Source organism: Meleagris gallopavo, chromosome 4, assembly GCF_000146605.3.
Source record: "Meleagris gallopavo isolate NT-WF06-2002-E0010 breed Aviagen turkey brand Nicholas breeding stock chromosome 4, Turkey_5.1, whole genome shotgun sequence".
Taxonomy (NCBI): Eukaryota; Metazoa; Chordata; class Aves; order Galliformes; family Phasianidae; genus Meleagris; species Meleagris gallopavo.
In genome coordinates, this window is record NC_015014.2 from 57,381,513 (window position 1) to 57,389,584 (window position 8,072).

General features: G+C 36.3%; 1 long non-coding RNA gene across 1 annotated transcript; it reads left to right on the forward strand.

Moving 5' to 3' along the window:
* The first annotated feature begins 6 nt into the window (after nt 1-6).
* Nucleotides 7-4,382, forward strand: LOC109367417. The gene is made up of 2 exons (XR_002114545.1): nt 7-797; nt 1,743-4,382. It is a non-coding gene; the product is annotated as an uncharacterized LOC109367417 (long non-coding RNA).
* The last annotated feature ends 3,690 nt before the right edge of the window (nt 4,383-8,072 follow it).

Below are 8,072 nucleotides of genomic sequence, written 5' to 3' on the forward strand. Positions count from 1 at the left end.
AAAAAAAAAGTACCAGGAGCTGCTTAATACAGTGCCAGAATTTGTGTGAAGTTGAATAATCCAAGGAATTTGTCTTTTAGACTAAGCTTAAGAAAACCAGAGCTTTATGCTTAGATCTAATGTTACTGTTTCACAAATACGGAGTTTCCTGTATGGATAGTTATATACACATGAACACTGATGCATGCAATCCATCTACACTTATGTATGCCATTATTTTATATGGAAGATTATGCTGGAAAACAGAAGTTACAACCATTTTCTTTCACAATTTTTGAGCTTCTGTCAGTATCAGATTACACTATATTTTGTGTGGGTGTAGAAATATAAATGACCTGAAACACTGTGCAGTATCAGAATTGAGAAATGTATGGAACCATTGATAATAGAGTAATTTTTCATCTTTGTGCTGTATTTTCTAGATGTTTTCATTAACTGAGCAGCATTATTATTAGCATCAGTTTAGTTATCCAGGAAAGATTTGATGATGCCTCAGTAAGATACTACGTTGAGCTATTTAAGGATGTCAAACTAGAATCCTCCACAAGCACAGAATTTAATTGACCTAAGAGTGTGAATTTTAAAACTACCATTCAAGATGCTTTTATTTTGGCTCAATGTAAATAATGGCGTTCCTCAATTTTTCTTCTTTTTTTTTTTCCTTCCTTTTTCCTCTGAACACTCCACATCCACTCTAAGAGTGTTATACAAATGCCAAGGGAGAGAATGGTGTAGGAGAATTTGCAGATGTAAAGGAAATACCCAATGATGATGAACATCTTTTAGATTTTAACATGGTAAGTTTGCCACTGGACTGGGGAGTGAGCTCCTTATTTTTATAAGGGTATGCCACTGTGTCTTTCTGTTCTTCAGAGTTTTCAGTCTGACCTCAAATGAACTCCCTACAAAAATCCTTGAAAGCTTTTCTTCCCTTTCTGTGTTTTTTTAATCTCTTCTGTATCTCAAGCATTCTCCTGAAAACTCCACAGACTGCAGAACATTGGACTTCGAGTAGCCAAGGAGATTTGGTTTCCTTTGGGAATACTTGGCTTTCATCTGTTGTGTGCGCTAAACATTAACGCTTTTTTCCCTCAGCTTCTGATTCACTAACCGTGGGGTGGGCTGATGTGCACTATGAAACCAGAAAGGACTAATAATTAAAGGAGTAAATAGAACGTATGCTCAGTTCTGTCCTTATTGCAAATAAAAAGCTGATGGACTGCACGGTAATTTTTGCTATAGGGAAAATCTTTGTGTTTACATGCACTTATTGTTGTCCTTTTGGAAGTACTTAAATTTAACACTGTGACATGCTTGGTGTAGCTCTACTGATTCAGCTGAAAATGTATGGACTTTCCTCAAAATTCATCAGATTTGTGCTGTTTTCATTATATTTAACATTTACTGTCAGCATTTGGACACAGCTTCTACAGCAATACTCTCTTAAACAACAAACAGTGCAGTAATGACACATTGTAAGTTTACTTTTGATTCTGTTGCCGTTTTATGCAAGTCCTAAAGGGCCCTAAAATTAATTAAAATCCTAAGATGAAAAAAAACATGTTTTTTTCCTACTGTTCTGTAGTTGTCAATACATCATGGACTAAGACAGGAAAGAGGAGAATTTATCCTGAATTGTGACATTTCTCTTGAACATGTACAATATTACATTATTTACCAGCCCAGAAAAAAAGCAAACGTTTTTATTGTTCCCCATCAACACTGTCAGTTTAAATCCATAGGTTTCTTCTGTTTATGAAGCAAGATGTGCAGATGATATAAACGCTGAAGCAAAACCAAATGGCTTCAGGAAGAAGATCTACTCCAGTGATAGCTCCAGCTCTGAAGACACAGCTTCAGAAGGTGGCAGTGAATGGGCAGATCCGTGTGAGGAGGAGCTTTTTTCTCGAACTCAACTATAAAAACTGCAGAGTAGGACGGATGATTTAAAAGTAACGTGAGGTGGAAAACTATCCTTCTTGAGGGTCTGTAGCTCTAAAACAACAACTTGAGTTTCCTCTTCAGTTAATGGATTCAGATGTGTATTTATCTTTCTCTTCTTGCTTATTTTATAGATGAGGACACAGCTGTCCTGTTGAAGATTTTTTTCACCCCCAAACTGTTAAATTCTTGGCTATTTGAACTAGACTAGATTGTGTTGTTAAATCAAGAATGGATGTGCATGTGCTTGTCTTAGTAGTACCACTGCTTTTTTGCATCTTAATTGCAGTTATTTTCATTCGTAACTGTAGCCCTACCACTACTGCTATCTTCTTAGCATCGCAGTGTCTACAAGTACTTCTGCTATTCAGAGACTTTAGCTTTTGGCACATTAGGCTTTGTTCTTTAAGAACCGGGAGATAAATACTTAACACTGTAATCTATCAGTGCCTTTCTGAATGCAGGAGAAAAGCATGAATGACTTGTCCAGTCTTCATTCAGTAAATCTCATAACTTTGAAGTAGGAACAACAGGGTTGTGCTTTAGAGACTTACAGAAACTGTGTTTTCTATCCTATGATTCCCTTTCTCCCCCCTTCCCCCCCGCAAACCAACGCTGAGGTTACCATGGTTTGTATTTTTGCTAACTGGAGTAGCCAAGGATTTTTTGTAGGTATGGAGGCAATGTGGTTTTTTCTTTTTTCTTTTTTTTTTTTTTGTTCCTTTTTAGCAACTTGCCAACATAGGGCAGTTTAAAAAGAAGTAACACCAAAAATAATAAACCACTGGGGTGATGTGTGGATTGTTTTGAATTTTGTAACAAGTAATGAGGATGTTGTCTTGTTGCAAATGATGGCATTCTTGTAACCTGCAAAAGCATTCAAGACTGAATTTGAGCCTGAATGACTGAAACTATCGAAAATGCTCAGTGTGTTCAGTGTTTTAAATGCAAAGGGTCAGTGCTTCACTTGAGAGAAATCCTGTGGCTGCTGCAGTTAGCTGCTGTTGTGGCTGTAATTTAGTAAATCTCGTAGTTCATTTTGTGTTTCTGAGAGAATGTGTGGGGCAAGTTACGTGTGTGGTGGGTGGGGGTAGGGAAAGCGATGATTTACAACATACATGTGTGATTGCAGTAGTGACTGTTGCTTTATGTGACTTGCTTTTCAATTTTATTTTGTTAACTTAGAAAGTCAATACATTGTCAAGTTGCATCTGTACAAAACTATCAACTCCTTGTGCTTTTAACACATTATGCAAAATGTATAAGCCAGGAGGAGCAATATTTGCAAAACTAAACATTCTTAGTTTTCACCAACTCGTAGTTAAAAACCAACAACGAAGAACTAATTATACAGTAGCAGCATGTCTATAACATCAGAAAGTGCAGAAAGTCCAATATTGACTTGAAAAGCTTAACCATTAATTTTGACAGGCAATAAAACTCATGAGAACTATAGCTGTTTGAAACGTGAGCTGAACTGGCTTTGAAATATGTTCTGTGCTAGAAAGGTTTTCTGAATAACTGGGTTTGGTTGCCTTTATTAAATTGATAGCATATGAATTGAAACGCGTGGTTAAAAAACCATGCCATACTTTGTGCAACATTTTAGTTGAGTTCCTTACCTAATATTGGCTCGGTTTGTCCTTACCCTGGGACTTTGTTTTGGTCCTCCTATTGAGCTATGTTTTAGGGTTTGTATTTATACAACAAATCTTTTGACACTTTACAGTTTCTTTTCTTAATTTATTTGCAGACTTTGGAGAGATTTTTATATATTTTACTTTCTTCTGGAGCTTCCTTGAGAGCTTGTTTAGCACCTGCACTGAGAACTAGTTAACTGTAACATGAAAGTAAACAAGAACTTACACGTAAATTCTTCAAATCACTACAGTGAAGAATGGAATAGAACTTCATTCAAGAACAAGAAATGACCAAATGGACATATTTCAAACACAAACTTCAGCTCAGTTAATTTTGGCTAGAGCTGCTTCTTTGGTAAGAAAGGGCTCAAAAATCACAAAGGTGTTGCTTATAGTTACATTGTGGTATGTAATAATTCCAGCACCTTTGGGGAAAATAAAATCGTATTTTGAGCTTGGGCAATAACAAATTGTCTTTACTTGTTTTCATAGTTTACTGGCTAAAGCTCTAAAGCTTTCAGTGAGAAGTGAAGTGTGGTTTTTAGTTTTTCTGTATGGATAGAAACACAAACAAAACAACAACAAAAAGCATTAAAGGTTGGCATACGCTGAACCGCACTGTGGTATGAAGCGCATTGCATATCCATAGCACTGAAGTATCAGTTTTCCATTCCTGGGCTGAAATTTGTTTCTACTTTTTGCTTCAAGTGGTTGTATTGTTCTGATTTCACGTACACCAGAGTAACTGATTTTGTTTTCTTGTGGAGTTACTTAACACCAAATAAAAATATAAAAGGACAATTGGATGGTGTGTGTGTGTGCTCATTTTCTTTTGCTAATAGTATGTGACTTAGATAACTCAGAGCAGTTAGAAATTAAACATCCTAAGAGGAGTTAGTAATGATGTTTCTAATTTGGGAGTCCTCATTGCTGTATTTCCTTGTGTTTTATACTGGAAAAAAAAAAGCATTAAAATTAACAAGCTATTACTTGTGTTCTTAAAAAACAGAGGAAAACACAAGACAGCATGTTTAGTCCTCACTTCAGTTACTTACGTGCAAAATATCGTGGTGTCAGTCAAAACATTTAATGTGCAATGACATCTTCATGTTTAGAGAACACAAGACCTCTATTTTTATATGGTGTGAAATGTGAAATGTTTTTAACTTGTGCCAAGAGATCAGGTGGGTCTGTACCTGACTTCTGCTTTTAGAAAAACTGTTTGTGACAAGAAGATGCCCATAGGTATCATCTGTACGTACATCTTGCCTTGTTGGGAAATATGAAGAACAAAGGGAACTCCATAGGTCTGTGAATCCTCTTTCCCTACAGCAGCAGCTTATGTGCAGAAGGACTTTTAGATTTATTTATAGTTTAAAGAGAAGGGAAAAAAAGAATAACTAGATTGCCTACAGAACACAAAATCTTGTCAGTTTTTCCTTTATTTCATGTTAGTAGCTTGTGCTTAAGAGAAGTACAGCTTGGAGTGGTTGAAGCCTGTCTTCCAAGGAGTAATTTGCTGTATATATACTTCAACTGTGTTACAGTGGGCTACCCTTCTCCCTTCCAAGTACAGGACAGAAAATGTTACTGAATGTTTCCTTTACTGGTATTGCATGTTTCTTTTTTCTCTACTGTTACTCAGGAGGATTGTATTCTTTTTCTCTTAAATATTTTTTCATTTCACAACTTCTCATTTTCGTGCTGACTTTTGGCTTTTAATTCGGTTCACTTGGAGGTGGATTTGAGTCCGTGTTCTGTTGGTTCTGGAACCTTCGTTTGTTTGACAGCAGTCCTGTTTAAGAAGACACAGGTCTCTTCCATGCTTTTTTAATACTTTCCTCTTTTTTTTCCTATGATATTTGAAACAAATACTAAGTCCTTTGAAGCATTACAGATCAGTAGGGAGATATTAATTTGATCTTCGGTCTGCCCAAATTGAATATTACCTGTTTTCATTCATCATTACTATTTCTGAGCAACTTCTTTTTAATTCAGTACTCCAATAGAAAGTTACTGCATGCTGGGTTCATTCCCTTTTGTACTGCAGAACTAATGTGTTTGCTTTAGAAACACAGTTTAAATTGTGCTGAGGTATCAGTAAGAGAAGCAGTATTTTTTGTTATGTGTAGTCTTACTCCTCCACACCTTTTTATTTCATAAACAGCTTGTAGACAGCGATAAAAAATAGCCCAGTTGCATGCATTTAGTTACAGTAATACCAATTCAGATGTGCTGGAAAGTCTCGTAGAATCTTCTCCTACCTTTTCCTCCATGCAGAAAGCTTTCAACCGTAGAAGTCTATTTTTACCTAGTGGTTAACAGTAGTTAGAGACCTGGTTTCACTTTCCTCATCTTTTTTTACATTTGCTAGCATTAAGATCCTATAGAAGGAAGCATTTTTGGGGCCAATGAAATGGCAATTTCTCTAGCTGTTCCTGATTTGCCTTAAACTTACTGAAATTATTTAGTAGATGCAGTAGGAAAGGCAGTATAGATGGTGGCTGGGCTGGAAATGGACTGCTGTCCATCACAGATTTGTACAAGACAGATATATAGTTTTTTGAAGTAGAAGGGATAATTATTCTCTTATTTTGTCAAAACCATCACTTTGTCAGATAATACCATAACAAGATAATTTGATCAAAAAATATTGTAAGTCAGTAGTAAAAAGCTGAATTTAATCACTGTTCCATTTTCCTGTGCCACAAAGCAGGCATTCTCCATACATACAAGTGATTCTGTGAAGCAAGGAGGAAAAGATCAATGACTTATCTCTGTTTTGACACTTCAAGATGAATTTCTCTGTCCCTCAGCACCATGAATTCTAACAGATTATCTATCATTTGCTTATATTCAGCACACACATACTCTTGCTTACATGGCCTAACACAACCTTAAATGACAGTGATGAGAAATCCAGGCAGGACTGATCAGCTAATATACAGTGATGTCTGACTGTGGGATATCCACAGCATGCAAACTATTTGTTAACTGGAGAAAAAAATACTACTTTGAAACTTCTGCTGGTTTCTGACAGAGAACTGCTGAACTCCAGATCGATAGGGAACTATGTGGATTGAAGTGAAGCTCAGTTTGGCTGTGTGGAACCAGCTTGCATCACACTCAGCAAGTTACTTGGCAACTGATAAATGAAAATTCAATCTAGATATTTCCATTTAGTTATTGAAACAAATGTCTCTGTTGCAAAATAGTTGAAGCTTCAAAACAGGAAACACTTTCCCCATATCTGTAGGCATAAGAAACATGAGAGGAGTTGGTATTTCTATTTTTGTACTGTAGAATTCTGCCTTGTTTGAAAGGACTATTACTTTGCATGCCTCTTCTGTAGGCATGTATACTTGGAAAAAATCAGTGAGACTGAACAGAGCACACATCCCCTCATGTTTTCCTGAAGAATAGTCATGAAACTGGTTTATCTAATTCTGGTGGCATGGATATGAATTTGCATGACAGGACTTTTGACACAGATATTTTCTAGAAATTAAATTCTCTAGCCCTGATCTATTGTTAGACTGCTTACTTGTTCTTGGCCTCTTAGGTGAACAGCAGTTGCCAATTCCAGGCTCCTCTGTACAGTGCTTCATTTTACTCAGCAGCTGCTGGCAAGACATTCATGCACAAAACATCAAGATTTTGTCCCATGGATTTTTGCAAACATAAGTATTTATTGTACAAATTTACTTGATTCTAAATCAATAGGAGAACACTAATGCTAACCACCTTGGGTAGATAGTGTAAATATTGGAGAATGTTTTTTTTTGTCCATCATGTTTTGCTAAGCTGCCTGATTATGGTGAAGGCTGAATGTGTTTATTAGGTTTATTTTTCATTTAATGTTTCACTGTTTCAAGCATTTAGCAGGTTCCAAATAAGTCAGGAAGGATATACATACTGCCTCATTAAAAAAACAAGTGATTTTTTTTCTTCCTGTAAATACCCTGAGGGCATTATGCTACATGCTAAGTTTTCTTCCTCAAACTAGTTAAACAGTCAAGCAGGTTTAAACATAAAAATCACAAACAAGTTTGTCACATATTAGCAAAAACTATAGCCCTGGATTTGACTTTTTATTATGCTTCTGCAGATTTACTTATGGCCCAGCTATTCAAACTGGAACATTTCTCAGCGTGCCCTTCTGGGTGAAGTCATTTAAATGTCACACACCTGAAAAACAAAGGATGTAAGGGACCCTTTTGCACTTAGTTACACATTCATTCTTCCTGAACCTGGCAGTACCTGCTCATTTTCCTTTTAGTAATTAGGGCATTCCACACTTCCCCAGGACTAATAATGTGAAGCTTTATTAAGCTGCAAAATCTTGGCCCTTCACCAATAGAGGAATAATAATGCACAACACTTGAAGGCAGAAATTGTGCTAACTCTTACAGACAGCTTTAGCATTAGTTCTGTTAAATGTTGCTGGAAAAGTCTAACTGAAAATGAACAACTACTCATTACAACAAATTA